The sequence below is a fragment of the Sinocyclocheilus grahami genome, unplaced genomic scaffold (assembly GCF_001515645.1).
Source record: "Sinocyclocheilus grahami isolate Dianchi unplaced genomic scaffold, SAMN03320097.WGS_v1.1 scaffold253.1, whole genome shotgun sequence".
NCBI classification, from domain to species: Eukaryota; Metazoa; Chordata; class Actinopteri; order Cypriniformes; family Cyprinidae; genus Sinocyclocheilus; species Sinocyclocheilus grahami.
Window position 1 is genome coordinate 1,031,114 of NW_015505432.1, and position 22,429 is coordinate 1,053,542.

At 36.8% G+C, this 22,429-nt stretch overlaps 1 pseudogene; it reads left to right on the plus strand.

Moving 5' to 3' along the window:
• Nucleotides 1-9,215: 9,215 nt before the first annotated feature.
• LOC107598623 (hephaestin-like protein 1) overlaps nucleotides 9,216-22,429 on the plus strand; it is a 32,622-nt pseudogene continuing 19,408 nt past the window's right edge.

Here is a 22,429-nt window from a genome sequence, read left to right on the forward strand (position 1 = left end):
CACCATTTGCCTTACGCAGTGCAACACATCTCCTTCGCATAGAGTTGATCAGGTTGTTGATTGTGGCCTGTGGAATGTTGGTCCACTCCTCTTCAATGGCTGTGCGAAGTTGCTGGATATTGGCAGGGACTGGGACACGCTGTCGTATACGCCGATCCAGAGCATCCCAAACATGCTCAATGGGTGACATGTCCGGTGAGTATGCTGGCCATGCAAGAACTGGGATGTTTTCAGCTTCCAGGAATTGTGTACAGATCCTTGCAACATGGGGCCGTGCATTATCATGCTGCAACATGAGGTGATGGTCGTGGATGAATGGCACAACAATGGGCCTCAGGATCTCGTCACGGTATCTCTGTGCATTCAAAATGCCATCAATAAAATGCACCCGTGTTCTTTGTCCATAACATACGCCTGCCCATACCATAACCCCACTGCCACCATGGGCCACTCGATCCACAATGTTAACATCAGCAAACCACTCACCCACACGACGCCATACACGCGGTCTGCCATCTGCCCTGTATAGTGAAAACCGGGATTCATCCGTGAAGAGAACACCTCTCCAAAGTGCCAGATGCCATCGAATGTGAGCATTTGCCCACTCAAGTCGGTTACGACGACGAACTGCAGTCAGGTCGAGACCCCGATGAGGATGACGAGCATGCAGATGAGCTTCCCTGAGATGGTTTCTGACAGTTTGTGCAGAAATTCTTTGGTTATGCAAACCGATTGTTGCAGCAGCTGTCCGGGTGGCTGGTCTCAGACGATCTTGGAGGTGAAGATGCTGGATGTGGAGGTCCTGGGCTGGTGTGGTTACACGTGGTCTGCGGTTGTGAGGCCGGTTGGATGTACTGCCAAATTCTCTGAAACGCCTTTGGAGACGGCTTATGGTAGAGAAATGAACATTCAATTCACGGGCAACAGCTCTGGTGGACATTCCTGCAGTCAGCATGCCAATTGCACGCTCCCTCAAAACTTGCGACATCTGTGGCATTGTGCTGTGTGATAAAACTGCACATTTTAGAGTGGCCTTTTATTGTGGCCAGCCTAAGGCACACCTGTGCAATAATCATGCTGTCTAATCAGCATCTTGATATGCCACACCTGTGAGGTGGATGGATTATCTCGGCAAAGGAGAAATGCTCACTAACACAGATTTAGACAGATTTGTGAACAATATTTGAGATAAATAGGCCTTTTGTGTACATAGAAAAAGTCTTAGATCTTTGAGTTCAGCTCATGAAAAATGTGGGCAAAAACAAAAGTGTTGCGTTTATAATTTTGTTCAGTGTACATTAGTGGAGTCTGAGGTTACATGGTCCAATGGGTAGGTTATGATCTTGTGCATGCATTTGTCACTGGCATGCTGTTGATTGTCAACATCTGCATCGCCAATCCATGTAACACAGTTCAGCAGTTACCATAGGGAATGTCATTCGACATAACGTTGAACATGACCGATAGAAAGGGAATGTCTCAGTTACTGATGTAACCCTCGTTCCCTGATTGAGGGAATTTTGTCCCTCCTTCACAACCTTGAACTACCCAATTTAATGGCCGGGACATCATCTCAGCTCCTCAGCACAAACCTGAATGAGTGGAGCACACCGACTGCTTTATATACCCATTGTTGCTCGTTCCCTGTGTTTTGTGCTGGACTCGTATTTTGTAGTTTCCATGTTTCCTTTTGTTCTGTGTTTAGTGTTTAGTCCCTGAGTGCCTTGTTTGTTGTCATGGTAATTAATCACTTAAACCTGTTGCCCTAGTGTTGAATGTAATGGTGTCATTTTGCTTGTGCTTGTGCTTGTGCTTCCCTTACGAAAAATAAGTTTATTCAAGTGTGCTATTGGTATACTTAGAAATAAGAAAGTATACTTTTAGTTTACTTTTTATGTACTTCTCAGAAATATACTTAAAATGACATTTAAGTATACTTGACTTATACTACTTATAGGCTAAATATATTTGAGCTATAATTGTGCTCCTAGAATCAGTGTTTTCATTGTTATACTGTAGGGGGCGCTAGTACACATATTCTGTACAGAATTTCATAAAAACACAAGTGAAGAAGAAACCGAAACAACAGATGCTTCCACGTGTATTCTAACACGACCATCAGACATAAAACAGCATCAAAACTGTGTAACGTTATGGAATAAAATGTCGACCCATGAAGAGGTAATAATGACTGTCAAGCTTTGGGGTGTTGTATATAAGTAACTCAGACGTTAACAAGCGCTAGATCAGTGGTTCTCAACCAGGGGGCCAGAGCCCACTAGGGGCCCTCGTCAGTTTAGTTATATAAACAACATTAAATTAAAATTGAAAATTAACTTAAAGATGTGCAAATTTAAACTGACTGATCATATTTTTGAGTTTATTTATTTGTATTACAAATATGGTAGAAGTACCAGAGATACATATCAGCTTAGGAGGGAGCTTTTATTCATAGTCTTGAATAAAGAGGCGCCTTGGAGGTCAAAAAGGTTAAAAACCACTATGCTAAATGTCAGTTTTCAGCTGTTTTGTTGTGGGATTACAACACTGATGTGATCACACTAAATGTTTACTTTGTTTCTAGTGTAAGCATCGCATTAGTGAGAAAGTCCTTCTATCAAAACACACAAAAACAAGGTGAGACTGTACAATTTGTCATTCAGCTTAGACAAGCTGCTAAAGACTGACTTCAGAGTTGACAAAGGAAATCAGTTATATGACGCCGATTTGAGCAAATGCAGTTTGGATTACATCCACAGAAAACTGTGAGAGGAAGGGACAGAATAAACGCTAACACATACACTGCCATGCAATGTGAATGTGTGGAATTACAAATGTCTGCCATGCAGGCCAGAAAAACAGGAATGGTGCATCATGTTGTGAAAAAAGGGGAAAGTATCAAAAGAGAATCTCAAAATTTGAGGGAGGATTTTTTTTTTTTTTTCTGAAACAAACTTTATTTAAAGGGGCATAACACACACAGTTTCACCCAATCTCATGTTAGTCTTGAGTACCTATAGAGTAGTACTGCATCCTTCATATCTCCAAAAAGTCTTTAGTTTTATCATATTTATAAAAGAATCAATAGAATAATTTTAGTTTTTCATTTTTTATAAATTTGCAAAGATGTTAAAAAACCGTTTTTTTGCTTTACCGTTATGGTTTATGGAGTGTAGATTGATGTGGAAAAAAAGTAATTTAAACCAGTTTAACATAAGGCAGCAACAACAAAATGTGGGGGGAAAATGAAGGGGTATGAATACTTTCGCAAGGCACTGTACATGGAAGATGCTGAAAGGCAAAATAATTGCATGCCATTCATTTAAGACTAATAGGAAGCTATATGCTTATGATTCTAAAGAAATCCCTCCCATAAAAGGAACCTTCATGTGTGCTATAAAAGTGGAAAATGGTGCACCCAGGCCAAATTTACGCATATTAGAGGAAAAGGAGAGCCACTATTGGGAAAGATACAGCCACCCAAGAGAAAGATACAGCCACACCATCGGTAAAACCATTGGTAGTTGCATCAAAGCCCAACAATGACATTAGGTTGGATTAGCATGGATATGAGGCAAATAAATCCATAATTCAGGGCCAATACCCAATTCCAACTTTAGACAAGCTCCTTCAAGGTATAAATGGATCTGTGTTTAATAAGCTTGATTTGAAGTGGGGTTACCATCAACTGGAGCTTGCATCACAATCCAGAGGCATCACAACATGTGCATAACAGTAGGCTACAGATCAAGACTGATTTTCAGAGTGTCATCAGCCAGCAAAATATATCAACATGAAGTTGCATCAGCGAAAATATATCAAAATACATCAACATGAAGTCGCATCAGTACACACAGGTACTTCAGGGGAATGCTGCCCGACAGCTGAAGGGGTCTATGCAGTGGTTAATGCCAGAGAATGCATCAGAAGTGTAAAGTTTTCTAGACTGCTAGGGATATATACAGCTAGTTCATATATGGGTAAAAATTTGACATAACACCACTTAAGACCATTTATGGCCTGCGAGTTAAGTGTGATTGGACAATTAGTCTTAAGAGCTACACTCATTGTGTTACCACAGTCACTCCATGCTAGCGCTCATGAGCTCATTTGGTCATGGTAGGTACCAAACAAAATCTTTGAATTAAAGTGCTGGCTTGCCATGGACAATGATGCAGAGAGGCATGTCAGATCGTGCCATGGATGCCAATTAGTGATGAGACCTGATAGGCCAGAGCCACTGAGAATAACACGTCTGCCCAAAGGCCCTTGGCAGGATCTAGACACTGATATACTAGCAACTGGAGAGTCTATACTAGTGGTAGTTGGTTATTACAGCCGCTATTATGAATATGCAATACTCAAATTCACTGCAGCTGATAAAATCATTGATGGCTTGATCGTCAGATCTGATTGTGGCCCACAGTTTGTGAGACAAATGGCATCCAGTATGTGAAAACAACCCCAAAATGGGCACAGGCAAATGGCGAGGTGGAGAGGCCATGGGTCCATATTGAAACACATACGAATAGCTCAGGCAGAAGGACTAGAGTGGAAGCAGGAGCTCCACATTTTCAAGAGGAAAATTAAGGGAAGCTGTCAGACTGTATCATGCCATGTATGACCAGATCATGATGCTGAGTATAAATGGTAGAGCAAAGCTTTACACTAATGACTACCGCTGAGCAAGAGCTTCAGAGCTTGAGATGGGACACCAAGTTCTGGTGAGACAAGTAAAAACAGACAAACTGAAAACTCCATTCAACCAAATTCCATATTGTGGAAGGGGAAATTTTGTGACCATCAAAGACCCAAGTGGAGCACAATATGACCAATATGATATGAGAAATATGAGAAATATTGGTCTCAGGACAACTAGAACTTGGCAAAATCAGGATGTGCTGTTCATGATAGCACCAAAAGCATGTTTAGTGTGAGGTGTGTGAAGAGTAAAGAAACAAATAGAGTTCAGTTGTCTCGTGTTTGATTTGTTTCAGTGTCTTTAGCTAGTTTTAAGACAAAACAGTGATGTAATGATTAATTTCTCCATATCTGTTCTCATTAAAAATGAACTCATTTACATATTGGATTTCCTTAGGGTGAGTAAATTTTCAGCAAACTTTCACTTTTGAAATTGGGAGAACTATTCCTTTAACAACTCTGTCCATCAATCAGCCATATTGTGGAAGGGGAAATTTTGTGACCATCAAAGACCCAAGTGGAGCACAATATGACCAATATGATATGAGAAATATGAGAAATATTGGTCTCAGGACAACTAGGACTTGGCAAAATCAGGATGTGCTGTTCATGATAGCACCAAAAGCATGTTTAGTGTGAGGTGTGGGAAGAGTAAAGAAACAAATAGAGTTCAGTTGTCTCGTGTTTGATTTGTTTCAGTGTCTTTAGCTAGTTTTAAGACAAAACAGTGATGTAATGATTAATTTCTCCATATCTGTTCTCATTAAAAATGAACTCATTTACATATTGGATTTCCTTAGGGTGAGTAAATTTTCAGCAAACTTTCACTTTTGAAATTGGGAGAACTATTCCTTTAACAACTCTGTCCATCAATCACACGAGTGACACGGCTGTGAAGACAAGATGTCAAGTAAGGCTATCCAAGGTTGTTCTGTGCCTGCATGTAGGCACCTCCAAAAACTGTGACCTGCCAGAACTAACACTAACGCTTAATTTTTAGAACCGTATACAATTATATGTAATTATCACGCTAGAACAGGCTGTTGCAACCAGACGGTGGTTGTATTTGTTAACGTCCCTCTAAGCGACAAGCTCTGAACCTTTCTCCATCTGTTCCAGCTGAGGAAAAAACAACAAACCTGTGAGACTACAGCTCCCAATGATGTTTGTCCGTTCCCTGCTCAACAGTTGTAACATTCACAAAGGTTTCCAGAGTAAGCGGGAATGCAATGTGCCTTTAGGCCTTCCTATCTATGGTTTGGACAGACATAGATCTGTGCAAATTGTAGGGTAAATGTATGTAATCTGCTATAGATTAGATGTCACCGCAACATTGCTGTGAAGACGAAAACAAATACTGTAAAGTTAGCTATTTTAAACATTTGATCACTTATGAACAAATCATTTTTAGTCAATGATCGTATCTCCACAAGCCGTTTAGATTTTATGTTTTTAAATGAAGCTTGACTAGATGACAGCTGCAGTGCAACAATTTTAAATGAAACATCTGAAACTGTTATAAAGGGTGTAGCTCTGTTTAATCACTTCTGCATTGTCTTTGAAATGTCATTCTTCCCTATCACTGAAACTAGATGTCACATGATGCTGACTTTGACAAGTTTAACTTTAAAATTAATGCAGCAATTAATAAAATCACACCTATAAAAAACTGGAAAATTACTGGCAAGCATAAAGCACCATGGAGAAACACAATAGCAGTGCCATGCATGAAAAGAAAATACAAAAAAGCAGAACTTACGTGACGGAAAACAAAGCTAGAAATCCATTATAACATCTACAAAGAATCTCTTAACACTTACAATAAGGGACTTCACACTGCTAGACAGACCTTCTTTTCAAATGTTATAAACAAGAACATCAGTAACACACGTACACTGCTCGCTGTTGTTGACAGGTTAATTAACCCTCCAAACTTGTTATCCAGTGAACTGTTTTCTACTCAGAAATGCAAAGAGTATACATCATTTTTCAGTGATAAAATGCACAGCATTAGAATGGCGATCAATAGGTCCTCTTTTAGCTCTGAAATAAGTCAGCCTCCACTACAGCAGCATAGGAGGATAGTTACTATGAATAACTTTGAGACAACTGACTGCAAAACTTTGTATGAAACACCTTAAAACGTCCTGTTGTCTGGACACTCCCACATCTTTTTTTTTTTTTTTAAATGTGTTTAGTTTTGTCATCCTGGACTGTGATCTTAACATCAGAAGCCTCATCAAAGCAATTACTAAATCAGTCTATTGCCATCTACAAAACATAGCACGAATCAGATCTTTTTGTGTCCACTAAAGAAGCTTATTCATGCATTCATTACCAGCAGGATAGATTATGGCAACTAATACAAAACTCTATTAGCAGCTAATATAAAACTCTGCTAAAAACTAGTGCATGCTGTTCACTTCCTAATATACATAAATACATTGGTTATCAGACAAAATACACATCTAGTATAACCAAATTACACTTATTTTCATATAACATCTCTACAGACATTTATCATACAATTTAGAAATTGAAATATTATTTTTTATTAATTAAATTAATAATGATGTTTATATAAATGCACTTGGATACTGTATATATGTATATGTCATACCTCAAACTTCTCTAATAAGCTCTACTGAAGTTTGGTCAGTGTGTGTCATGACGTTGCACGGTGTTCCCAAAGAACACATTATGTCAAGTGAAGTGAACATGCTTAGGGAATAGTGAGCAGTGAACACTCTTTAGGGACTCAATCTGACCGCAGCTCAGTTCATGGAGCGCTCTCCTAATGAGCCGGTGATCTGAATCAGGTGTGTTACAGAGAGACATACAAAATAGTGGGTTTGCACCATTTTTCATGGGTTGCAAAAAAAATTTAATAAAATCTTTATTAGGTGACTAAATTATATTTGTCACGAGTCACCAGTTTCCTTTTGGTTCAGAAACTATTATTTTGAAGTTTATTCCCTTCTTTTGTTTCCAGCTTTGCTCCTGTTTTTACTAGTTTCCATGGTTTTTTATTCTCCTGCTGTTTCTTGTTTACTTCCTTGTTTGGTCTTGTATTTATAGCCCTCGGTTTGGTTCATTAGTTTGTTGGTTATTGTCTTTGTTTGAACAAAGCTGTTGTGTTTCTGTTTCCTGTTAGATTGCTGTTTTCCACTTGGATTATAGTCTTGTTTATTTAAAGACGTTTCTTAGCAGTCGCTTCACTATTGTGAAAGATCCATCCACAAACAGTTATGAATATGAAATAAGTTATTGATTAATCTTCATGCTTAAATAATACTGAAATAAAATCTTCATGTTCATGCTAAGAATAGATTGACTATCTTAAAGTCAGATAATTCACTTATTTCATATTCTAATTTGTCATCATTTTGATAAATGTTTTTATTTGTCACACTTCTGACACGACTAGATCAGAAATTTGAATATGAATATGTAAGGTCAAAGAGCCCAAACAAATGGGATCACCAATCACTATTATGGTGACTTCAAAACAGTGGCACTATTTCTCTCAGTGGCACAGTTAAAGACAACTTTATAATGTGAATTCACAGTAAAACAAGAGCAATAAATGACTGTGAATGAACGCAGTAAATTACATTCTGCTTTCATTCACAGTCATTTGTAAGAAAATGACCAGCATGCATCGATTTCATAGTAAATTCCTGACTACAGTAATTTATTGTAAAATAATACTCTTTTTTTACAGTGTAGCTTACGTGTGTGCATTACCCAGATGACTTCCTGTGCAGCTTCTATCACACAGGAAACAAAAGGCAGTGGGCGAGGAGGAGGATCCCAACCCCCCAGAGCTCCCAGATCCATAGGGCATGCTGTAATGTCCTTCCCAGAGCCAAGACCTGACACCTGGGGCACGTTCAAGCTAAAACTGGTGTGCACCGTTTTGCTACAGTTTCCGGTTTGAACGACATGTTTCCTGGAAACGGTGTGCAACGGGGTTTGAGATGCGTTTTCTCTTGTTTGGTGGGTGTGTCAACCATGTCAGCCCAATCAGCAGCAACATGTATATAAACCCCGCGGTATTAAAGAGACAGCTTGCATTTAACATCCAAATAAATTCACAAGAGCAAGAATATTGTTTGCACATGTTTATTTTCATTAAAGGCAAAATAACTGAAATAATAAGAGCACAAGTATAGATCTGGAACTTCTTTAAGTCTGTCTAAATATCATTTAGTAATTGCAATGTCTTCTGGTCCATATCCTTTCCTCAGGAAGGTGTGCTAGACACTGATTAATGTAACATAAAAATACTATACATATTTATATATATATAAATATGTATATATAAATATATACATATTTATATATTTTGCTATTGTATTGTGGTGTGACACTTTCATAAACTTTTCTATACTGCCTTCTCAGCTGCCATAGTTGCAACTCTTGCGTCATCAGAGCAGTTCAACGCACCGTTTAAAAAACTATTTGCACCGTTTTTGTCGGTGCTGAACGCAGCCCTGGTCTTGCACAGCTTGATGGACACTCTGGCTCCACCCACTTCCTTGACCGTTCCTCCTCCGCTGGTCCAGTCCGGCTCCCTGGCTCCACCTCCTCCAGTCCTCCAGCTTCACCGGCACGACCAGCACAGTGGTCTTCTGTGTTTTTACTTTCATAACTATTATTATTTATGGAGTAACTATTTAATAACTCAGTAGATTAAACGGCTTCATCACAATGTATCATTCAGTGCGTAATGTTTATGATACATTAATGTATGATATATATATATATATATATATATATACAGAGCTGGGTATTAACTGATTACATGTAATATAGATTACATAATCAGATTCCTAAAATGAAGTACTTGTAATTAGATTAAATTACCTTTTCAAATACTCGGAATCAGACTACAGTTACTTTTTTTTGATTACATGATTACATATTGTTCACACAATAGCAATAAATTAGTCAAAATGTATTGATTTATTGATTCATTTTTTACATTTTCCTTTCTAAAATAGTCTTCCGTTTATTTACATTCAGAAAGTCTTCTAGTTTTGTGGATTTTCACACAAACACCAGTCATTAGTCGGGAGGCTACACAGCATTGGACCACTGGATTAACAGAAATCATTTCAGTCTTAAGAATAGTTTTCTCAGCATTTCAACATTTGCATTAACTACTGATGGACACATTCAGTTTTATTTGAATTATCACTCAGTGGGTTGCTCAACCATGTGTTTCTGTCTTTGGAAGGCTTTTATATTTCAAACACATTAAAATGCACAAAATCAGTTGTTTCTTATTTACATGTAGCAGGGATTCCCAGACTTTTTTTTTTTTGGTCAGCCGAACTTCTTTCAGGTAATATATTTACTTGACGTACCCCTGAGATTTTAAAATAAATATTTTAATAATTAAGTATCACATTTAAACATTGTTCATGGTTTTCTGATGTTGATTAATGGTCACATGACATGCAGGTAAATAAATACAATAAATAAAATAGTTTTATTTTGATTGATGTTATTTTAAAATAATTTATTTTAATTTGCCATATTTATGATTTAATTATTTGTTTTTCATTAAACTCACAAACCCCCTGCAATTCCTTTATGAACCCCAGTTTGGGAAACCTTGATAATGTAATGTTAAATGCACTTCATGTTGTCAATAGCAATGAATGGAATATATTTTATTTGCATTTTTATATCAATATGGTACAAAATTATCCTATTTAAATTAATGTGATAAATTAGTTAGGTCAAAAGTAATCTAAAAGTAGTTTGATTACATTACCTAAAATGTGTAACGTAATGGATTATGTTACTAACATACATTTTTGTCAGGTAATTTGGAATCAGTAACAGACTACAATTTGTATAGATATATATATATATATATATATAAATTCATTGTATAGTTTTATATAGTACGTTAGTTATATCGTGTATTTTAGGTTTAGAAGTTGACTGGGGTTCTGTCTCATTATTATAATATATTATTATTGTTATTATTATTAATATTATAATCATTAAATTATATTGTAACATATAGCTAGGTTCCAACAACAGTTGCACACACACATACAAGCTACTGACTTGTTTCACATCCATCTTTCGTGATCTGTTTCCTAACATGTCATTTGAATAATAAATGCAAATAATTCTAAAGTTTTCCAGGTGGAGATTTAAAGCGGTCATATGATGCGATTTCAATGTTTCCTTTCTCTTTGGAGTGTTACAAGCTCTTGGTGCATAAAGAAGATCTGTGGATCATCGGATCGGAGTCCAGCCCGGGGTCGTTACATGTCCTTCCGGACGCTCCTTCGTCGAAATCGCCGGCCGCGCCATTCTCAAGCCCCCGGCCTTCTGCTCCTGTAGGCTGCAGTGTGTGGAGCTGTGTTTCGTTGTGAAAGCGAAACTACTTTGTTTGGTCTTCCAAAAATGGACACGACTAGAAGATTTTAGCGACATCATATGACCCCTTTAATGTAAGGAACAAAGTTACCACTCTCGACATTATCTGGATGCTACACACATTATAGGCTACTGGGGGAAGGTTAAAGGGTTAGTTCACTCAAAAATGAAAAATAACCCATTAATTACTCACTCTCAAGTCATCCTAGGTTTATATGACTTTCTTCTTTCAGACGAATCCAGTCGGAGTTATATTAAACATTGTCTTTGATCTTTCAAGCTGTTTAATGGCACTGGAAGCAGCTCCAGAAGGATGACGTATGAGGTCAGCGCTGCGCATGCGCCGCTCAGAAGTGACGCACGTGGAAACGCAGCGGAGAGATCAAAACAAAACAACAGTCACTAATTAGAAGTACAAAACGAGGATTTGTAAAGAAGAATGTCCGAGGATTTCTATATAAGCCAAGAGGAGACTGGTTTTCCTTTGCTAAAGTAAGGATACTTTGCTTCCTTTGCTGCATAAAGCTTCTTGTAAGTGCATGGTGCTGTAGGCTGTTAACACTATTATTATTGACATGGACTCTGAACTGTACACTGTAATAATAACAGTAAATCTGATTGTATGATGGACATTACCATTATTATACCATTATTAATGAATTACCATTATTTACTTATTTATTTCTCTGTCTAAATTCCCCTTTAACAGACAAGCGTCGACTTTTCTGTTGAATGGCCCTACCCGGATAGGGAGTGTTTATAAAAAGGCTGTATACAGGCAGTACACAGATGAGTCTTACTCCACTGAGATACCTAAACCTGCCTGGCTCGGCTTCCTCGGACCCATTTTACGGGCTGAGGTCGGAGATGTCATAGAGGTGCAAATGAAGAACTTTGCCAGAAGGCCGTATTCGCTCCACCCTCACGGAGTTTTCTATGAGAAGAATTCAGAAGGTTGGATATACATTATCTCTCTATCAGTTCCTTTACTTTTTTCCCCCCTCCATCCCTATCCTTCTGTTCATTTTGCTGTCTTTTTATGTTTATCTTTGGATCACAACAGCAATTCAGCATTTCTTGACACACATCCCGTTAATCAATAACAGCAATAAACTATTAGCTTGCTGCAAAGTGTCAAAAAACAACTTTTTTCAGAGCAGTTCAAAGGGCAATCCACCAATTAGACGAGACAACATGAACCTTCAGAAAATAGCTACTTGAAGCAACCACTTTCGTAGCTCAAATTATTAATCTGTAATTATAAAATCTGCATATATATCAATTTAAAAAAAAAAGTTGTATGTTTGCATGTCTGTCTCTCATGAACGTCACATGCATATGTACACTGGAAAAAAAATAAGTAAAATTTACTTAATTTTCCTTTTGCAAGTTTTTGCACAAAGTTTGTCAAATTTAAGTATGGAATTAAGTAGAATCTACTTAACTAAGTTATGTAAAATTAGCAAAGGATATACGTAAATTCAACGTGGCCTGTTAAGAGTTGATGAGTAATTTCTACTTAATAATTCTTTGAAGTTTACTCTGCGATACTCAAGTACATTTCACTCAGTCACAGTTTGTAAACTTTACTCAGACAATGTGGCATTGAAAAAAAAAACATTGCTATTAAAGTATGTGGTTCACTTACTAACTTAAGCAGGTAGATGGCTTGTTGTCCTTTTTAAGATAATATGTTCACTCAGGATAGTTATTAAAGGGGTCATATGATGCTGCTAAAAATAACATTATTTTGTGTATTTGGTGTAATGAAATGTGTTTATGCGGTTTAAGGTTAAAAAACACATTATTTTCCACATACTGTACATTATTGTTTCTCTGAAACGCGTCGATATTTACAAAGCTCATCGTTCTGAAATGCGAGGTGTGCTGTGATTGGCCAGCTATCCAGTGCGTTGTGATTGGCCGACAAAAACATTAAAACCACGGAAATGTTACGCCCCTCACCATACTGTGATGCCCTGTCCGGCCGGAGCGACGAGACAAAAACATTAAAACCCATTATAAACCAGGCATTCGTTGCATCCAGTGGGGACATAATTACTGATTATAATGACTTATACTGTCTTTTTGGTTCAGTTGGAGGATTTCTCCAGTGCTGTCCCGCGAGCGTGAGGTCTGACTTTCCCGGAGAAGTGTCGCCTCTCTCGGCGTGTGTTCTGTGCAGTGAGCGGCAGAGAAGCACCACTCCGCAGCCGACTCCTCAATAAATGAGTACACAACAGCGTTTCCTAACACCTGTCGCTTACTGATTGTTTGGAATTATAAATATGAGTCTAAGTCAATATACTGCAGTATTTCCTCTCAATCAGTAGAAAATATGGTTAACACCCGGTCATGCATGAAAAAAATACCGTCATGTACCGTGAAACCGGTATAATTTTGAAAAATACCGTGATATAAATTTTTGATCATACCGCCCAGCACTAGTTGAAGTGTTCTGGAACAGTGTTATAAAAACAACTTAACCACTGATTTCTAGTGGTGTCCATTTTTGGAAGACCCAACAAAGTAGTTTCGCTTTCACAACGAAACACAGCGTCACACACGGCGGCCTACAGTGAGCAGAGGCGGCGGATTCGACGAAGGAGCGTCCAGAGGACTTGCGGCAACCACATGTGACGACCCCGGGCTGGACTCCGCATTGTCCACGGTGAAAGCCGTTTCACAACGAATCACAGCGCATTCACATCATGGTGGCAGCAACAATACTACAGCCAGAATAAAAGTTACGTCTTCTTTCTTTGCGTGAACATTTGGGCGCCGTTATGCAAATCTTCCCACACAGTGATGTAGACATGTGGGGGCGTGTTAGAACGAGTCATTTTAGGTAGGCGTGGCTGACTCTTAACTTTTATAAAGAACATCTCTTTGGATTTGAGACTTTAGTCTTTGCAACTTTACAGATCTTCTTTATGCACCAAGAGCTTGTAACACTCCAAAGAGAAAGTAAAAATTGAAATCGCATCATATGACCCCTTTAATCAAATGAACACAGAGACCTCAAGACTTTGTACACAATACACAATGACGGTAACAATCAGTGGATTGTGTTTGAGTATGAATGGGTCTTTTTGAGTAGAAAATGAACTCCAGATGTCACAAAACAGCAAGTTACTAAACCTAACAACAAAAGCAACCACAAACAGTGTAAATAGAAAAAGAAAACAGTGAAAAATGCAACCTTATTAAATATTCGTGCACCAGTGCATGATGGAAACAACAGGATATTTACTTAAAGAATCCTTATAAACATAACAAACCATTCCAAGTAAAATATACTTACAAGTTAAAACTTTAATTTCTACACACTTAAATTGAATACTAATATAGAATTTAGTCTCTTTATTTAATTCTCGCCTGAACTAAATGATTAAATGTTGAAATTACATTTGTTTTTCCGTAGTATTTACTTCACCACAAAATCATTTGTATCAGTGTACAGTACGATTGGATACACACACAAAATAAGATTTTTGTCTAAATTGGAATTTTATCCATTTCAATTGCATGCAAATTTTCCATCCATTTGGATTACATAGTTTTATCAGAAATTAATAAACTTAATGTGATTCATATTCAGTCATACGTAAATGAAACAGGTTCGATTTATGCAATAGTTCACAGCAAAGTCACCAGTGTTAAATAAACACTGCTCAGTGTTCATGTGTATCACCATGTACAGTTGAAGCAGTGTTTGGGTTAATGAGATAATTATGTGACGATTGAGGATTAGTGATGAACAGCTGCTGCTAACAAACAGAATCACTGAAGGAAAGAAAAACAACGAGAACAGAAAAAAGAGAATCAGAATCAGAAAAATCTTTTTTTGCCAAGTGTGATGACAAGTGACAAGACACAAGAACTACATTTGACTCACAGCCACAGCCTTAGATGAAATCAACTGAAATAAAAGAAGACATAAACTCTCTCAAGATCTCAGCAGAGGATGCATTACTAAACAGGGGTGTGTTTCCCAAAAGCAACTGTGGTCGCAAGTTCCATCGTTACCAATAGAGTTCAATAGAACTATGCTTAGCAAACAATGCTTTTTGGGAAACGCACCCCAGATTTACTTTATTTCTGTCAGATGTCTACAGAAGTTCTTATTGTGAATTACAGAGGTTTAGATGTTGATGATTTATTGAAAATGTTTCGTTTTAAATCACCATCAAGGAGATCAGTGTTTGCTTTGTATTGGGCTCTTGACTCTTGACTTTTTGATATTAGCTTTTATGTGGCTGTTATAACTGAATGTTTATAAGACACGTTTAATATAACAAAGAAATCCAAGACAAAAAATAAAATGCTGATGCTTATGTTTGATAACATAATCATAATCGTCTACTTGCCTGGTATAGCGTTTAATCTCTGATTATATGGGTGATGCATTATATTTGCGAAGTTTATTACAGTAGGATTGTAACTCTACAGCTTGAGATCCTACATAATTTTACAGACACACACAGACATCAAGAATCAACAATGGTTGACAATCAACAAAAGGCTTCATGTCGCAATGCATGCTGGGCACCTGTATAGTACAAGCAACCAATCAGCTGTGAGCAAAGTGACATATATCTGATGCAATAAAGCCACTCCCCCATGTCTCTCGCTTAAAATTAAAGCAGTTTACGGTGAATGAATTTTAGAGACAAAATAATTTTAGAGACAAAGTTGCTGCTGTGTTCACATTGTATGACAGATCGGCGACAGGAAGTTACACAATACTTGACTTTACAATAGGAAGAATCGCCGACAGCTGGCTGGTCCACAAACTACGTTTCACAACCAAACGCATGCGAGAAGTGATAAGGAAATAACACAAGATCAAGATACTTTTAATAACATTCACAGTCTCACATGAGAACTCTGAGAGACTGGAAATGTTATTAAAAGTATCCTCCATTTCTTGGGTCCAAATAGACCGAGACTTTCTCGGAACCGAAGCCATGCATGATATTGTGGTCTTTAACTCCTCCCTGAACTCCCCGCTGCCCTGTATCGTGCTCTCTCATTGGCTGTAGGTCATCGCCGATGTATTTTTCAGTCAGAACTCATTTCACACAGCAGGATTGTGAATCGCCGACAGCTCCAGATATTTAGCATGCCAAATATTTCACGGGCGTTGGCGATTCTCTCAGATCACGTCTTTGATAATTCACACTGCGTGATTGCCGCCGATTTCGGGCATTTGTCTATGATTTGGCCAAGCCGCAAGTGAAAATTGGGGCTAAAATCGTGCAGTGTGAACTTTCACTGTCATTTATATTAGATTTTTTGAGTTTTCAGATTTTTTTATGAGGTTAAGTTTAATTTTACAGTGTCTACTTCCTGCTTTATGGTGTCTACTTCCATCGCAGGCCAAGTTACTGAATAGGCATTATTGTGTAAACATGTGTTAGTCATGCTTGTGATACCAGTTCCACAACTATTTCCAAATCAGTGTAGCCTCCATAAAATCTGTTTGGACTTGAAAGAAAGGTTGTATATTCAATTTTATACTAAAAGAGCAAGGAAAATCCAGTTTTGATACATCGTGTTACTGTGTTTAAAGTCCTAGATTTGGTGCAATTTGTCAAATTTTTATATGACTCCTCTTTTGCTTTACTGGAATTCATTACTCTGTATATTAGGAGCATTGTATCCAGACGGCACCACTGGTCGTGATAAGAGAGATGATGCAGTGGCTCCAGGTGAGAGCTACACATACACCTGGCAGGTCAAACCAGAGTACGCTCCTACTGAAGCAGATGCCAGCTGTCTCACCTGGATTTACCATTCACATGGAGATGCACCAAAAGACATTGCATCAGGGCTTATAGGAGCTCTGCTCACCTGCAAGAAAGGTAAGGTCCACACACAAGCCCTAATAAACTGTTCACGTGTGGAATCCATTTCCAGTAGTTTACTATAGATTGTACAGTATCTCACAGTACCAACTACTTCTTAGCGTCAAGCACTAATTCCTCCTAATTTTGAATATTTTTTACACTTTCTTTCTCTTTTTAGGCACTCTGGACATTAGTCAAAAGCGCTCTGATGTGGATGAAGATTTCATTTTGATGTTCAGTGTGGTGGATGAGAACTTGAGCTGGTACTTGGAGGAGAATATTAAAATGTTCTGCTCTGATAAAGACGCAACAAACAAACTTAAGAATAACACAGATGAGGAGTTTAGAGAGTCCAACCTCATGCATTGTAAGTCCCAGGATGTCTCAATCTTTCGCTTAGAAAAATTGTGTTGTTGCTTCTTGTGTTCTGATGAGGAATGTTCGTTTTTATCATAGAAACTAAAAAAGTTTTATTTAAATCAGTTTAACCTTTTATATAATGCACTGTAAAAAAAAAAATCCTAATTTTTCCTAATCCTAATTTTACATAATTATCTATAAATTAACTTCTCGGCTGTTATTTTAAGTATTATGACATTAATGACAAATTAATTCACAATTTTTTATGCAGAAAAAAATACTGTTTTTTTATATAGTATTTTTCTGTTTTCTTCAATTATATACAGATGTATGTAAAATTACAAAAATAATCTGTAATTAATACAACAACAAAATGTTACATGATAAAAATGACTGATAGCAACAGCTGCCACTCATAAAACCCATACAATTAAATTAAAATCTCCTTATTTAAATAAGCTGAAAACACTGTTATTTTACAGGTATTTCTTTAATTATTATGATCAAAAACCTTCACTGTAAAATAAAATTAAATAAATAAATACAATGTCACATGACTGTCAGCAGCAGAACATGAAACATGAACAGATCTCTAGATCTCTGCATCTTCACTCGTTACAAACCAGTCTGACTTCATTTCTTTAAATAAGCTGAAAACACTGTTATTTTACAGGTATTTCTTTAATTATTATGATTAAAAACCTTCACTGTAATATAAAATTAAATAATTAAATAAATACAATGTCACATGACTGTCAGCAGCAGAACATGAAACGTGAAACATGACCAGAGCTCCGCATCTTCACTCATTACAAACTGCACTTGTCACTCAAAACCTCTTATTGAGAATTAACTTTTTATCATAGAAACTAAAAAAGTTTTATTTAAATCAGTTTAACCTTTTATATAATGCACTGTAAAAAAAAAATCCTAATTTTTCCTAATCCTAATTTTACATAATTATCTCAATTAACTTCTCGGCTGTTATTTTAAGTATTATAACATTAATTACAGACAAATTACAGTAATTCACAATTTTTTATGCAGAAAAAAATACAGTTTTTTTTATATAGTATTTTTCTGTTTTCTTCAATTATATACAGATGTATGTAAAATTACAAAAATAATCTGTAATTAATACAACAACAGAATGTTACATGATAAAAATGACTGATAGCAACAGCTGCCACTCATAAAACCCATACAATTAAAGTAAAATCTCCTTATTTAAATAAGCTGAAAACACTGTTATTTTACAGGTATTTCTTTAATTATTATGATTAAAAACCTTCACTGTAATATAAAATTAAATAATTAAATAAATACAATGTCACATGACTGTCAGCAGCAGAACATGAAACGTGAAACATGACCAGAGCTCCGCATCTTCACTCATTACAAACTGCACTTGTCACTCAAAACCTCTTATTGAGAATTAACTGAGGTTTAGATGTTGATGTTTTATTGAAAATAATAAAGTTTGAAGGCATTTGCTTCAGTTGGGATCTTGACCCTTGACTTTTTAACATCAGTTTTTCTCTTGCTGCTGTAACTGTTTTAAAAGCGCATTTGTTATAGCAAAAGTTGTGAGACAATCTGATCAGATAAAGTTGGTTATATGATGATTCAGTCATTGTGTCGTGGCCTGATTCACTGATCTCATCCAGCGTCTCATCTCTGAGTATATTAGCTGTTAGTTTTGCATTATTTGCAGCAGTCTCGTGATGTTATGATAGTCAGATATTCTTTTTTATTATTATACAGAAAGTGTTTTGGACTCTCACAAACATCAAAAATCAACGCATGAATCTCAACAAAGGAAAAGCTTTTTTGTGGCTTGTTTCATGATGTTCAGAGTTGATCTGTTTATCTGAAAGTTTTGTAATCTAAAATATGTTGATTGTCACCATTGTTGAGGTTCATATGCAGATTCTTGATGTCTGTGAGTCTACATGCTATTTCTGCATAATGACTTAAAAACATCAAAGCGGTACAAAAGTTTATGCAGTAGCATTCTAAGAACTAATGTGAGTTTTAATAATGTAATCTGAGATTAAACTCTGGATGAAACCAGTGAATCAAGCCACTACACAACTTCATCTGATCAGGTTTGCTCTCACACCTTTTACTATAACAAATGCGCTTTAAAACACACCGTTACAGCAATCAGAGAAAAGCTAGTGTTAAAAAGTCAAGGGTCAAGAGCCCAAACACTGATCTCCACAACGGCGACTTCAAACTTTATTATTTTCAATAAAACATCAACATCTAAACCTCAGTTAAATCTCAATAAGTGGTTTTAAATGAAATAAATAAAGTCAGGCTGGTTTGTAACGAGTGAAGATGCAGAGATCTAGAGATCTGTTCATGTTTCATGTTCTGTTGGGATTTAAAGGGTTTCTGTTGCCTGTGTTTTGTGGGTCACCGTTGTGCTGAAGAGCAGAGTCTGTGCTTCAGTGCAGGAGAAGACCCAGAAACACTGGTGTGATGCAGCGTGTGGCTTTATTTAAAGCCAGTAACTGTAGCTGCTGATGCAGTGATGGTTTCATTAGCTCATGCATGTGTGCTGTTGTTAACAAATGGTTTCACAACGATAATCCAGGAGATATCTATGAAGTAACAATGTTTTTCGCAAAACATTTAAGAAAAATTTTGACAAGTTATTATATTTTATCTTAGTTTTACATTTCTTTTGCCAGCCACTTCTGCCAGTCATTGACTGTTTTTTTAAAAAACAATATTTAACCATTATTTCCATTAATGGTAAACGTTTGGCACCCTTTGCTGCCATGCATTTCACCACTTTTTTACATTTATTTTTTTACAGTGTGTGGTTTACTCACATATACTATACACTTCTATTCAAAGCAGCTAACATTACACTGTAGCAGTCAAACAGTTTAAAAAGTGATTAATATAATTTTTTAATCTTTAGTATTGAAATTGTTAAATTTCACTGGGTTTGGTACTGACTACTGACATTTTGGTGTCATGATGGCTCACCATACTACTGGGAATCAAAACCATAGCTTTGGCAAATGCCATGCTCTATTGTTAGAGATACAGTAACGTCTGTAACCAAGGGCAATGTGATTTTTAGCAGATGACACATGACTGATTTTTTTGCATACTTTCATGGAAAGTACCTTGTTGTATCTGTTCCACTTTGGAACAAAGCCATTCAGAAAAGTTTAGTTTTCCTTCTGATATCCAAAGTTCTCTGCACTCTACAGGTGTTTGTGATCTTAATATCTAAGCCTGACATTTTATTGTTTAAATAAATAATAGACAAAATTATAATTTTCCTTGTATATATTAATATGTTTAGTTATAAAACTCGTGTCCTTTATTTCTCAGTGTCTCTCGTTCAGTTTGTTCTCATCTTTTCCCATTAGCAATCAATGGCTATGTTTATGGGAATTTGCCTGCACTGAAAGTGTGTGTCGGACGTCCCGTGTCTTGGCATCTCTTCGGCTTGTCTTTCCTACTTGTACTATTCTGCTGTCGATCCTGTTCGGGACACTAACTCTGGTTTATTTGGACCCATACAAGTGTGCAAGAAAGGTGTTTTTGATGGAAGTGGCCATCAGGTAACAAACTTACAAAGACCTACACAGACAATTTGGTACAAAATAGGGCAAAATTTTAAGTGAAAAGTTTTTTTTTCCTCAGGGTTGATTGTTTGAAGAATGCAGTCAACACTGCAGTTTGTAGACATGTCAAATTTATTTGTCTTTTCAGCATCAGTTTAAACAGAAAATCATATATGGATGTGCACGTATTGCATTTAATAGTTAACTATAAAAAATGATTTACTACAGACTGAATTGTTTTTACTATAGATTGTGCAAAAATGATGGAATGATTTTAATATTATGTTACATGAGACATTCCAAAAAACCCATTTTAATGGCCATGATACAGATTTTGAATGTGTTTGAAACTAGTTACTTTTTATATTAAAATAATTATGTTAAATAACAGTTTTATTTAATAGGTCTCACACACACAAAAAAAGATTTGTGCCTCTAATGCTTTAAAAAAAAATCATGGGACACCAAAGTGTATCTTATTCGTGGAATGTGCCACATACTGTATGTAATGCACCTGTTGCTTTTCAGACTATGGATGACTATAATGGCTTATGTGTTTTGTGTGTGTGTGTGTGTGTGTGTGTGTGATGTTTTTCCATGTTGCGGGTGTGTCTCTTAAGCATGCTGACAAAATTCAGCATGAGTTTTTTCTGCTGTTCTCTGTGATGGACGAGAATGAAAGCTGGTATCTGGAAGAGAACATTGAAAAGTTTGGAAGCAGTGATTCAAGCTCAACTAATGAAGAGTTTCAGGAAAGCAATAAGATGCATGGTATGCCTATATGTGTTTGTGTGTGTTTATTCACACGTTCATGTGTATTTACATCCCCACTTTGTGAATACACAAATTCATGGTTTGACCAGATTCTAATTAAGCATGTGTGTGTTCCTTCTCAGCGGTGAATGGCTTAATGTATGGAAACCTGGAAGGTCTGGACTTGTGTAACGGGGAACACGTTATGTGGCACATACTTGGCTTGGGCACTGAGATGGATATCCATGGGGTCTTTTTCGAGGGTAACACGTTTCGACGAGACGGGATGAACCGTGACACTCTCAGTGTCTTCCCGCACACCACAGTGACGGTTAGCATGACACCTGACAATGATGGTAAGCCACAGCGCTTTTACATCAGGGATATGTGGGTGTGTAAATGCCTGTACACTCATATGACTTGCTTTAAAACGTAACTTGTAATGCTTTTACTAATAATGATTTTAGTGTTGTGCCAGATCCTAACCCAACTAACAATGTTTGTTTCCAAGAATGTTCTGGAAAAGTTATTTGGAGGAAATAATAGAAAATGAATACAAATATATGCATGTATACTTGGTAAATGGATGCTAATGAAATCACGGACCTGCAACACTGTTTCCAATGAGTAAATCATGAAAATTCCTAAAATTCAAGTATCAGCGATCTCATTTGATGGTTTCAGATGAGATATAAAGAGTTTACTGAATAATAATTGAGCAAAAGAAAACCCTCTGGCCAAATAGAAGGAACGAACAAATAGAGC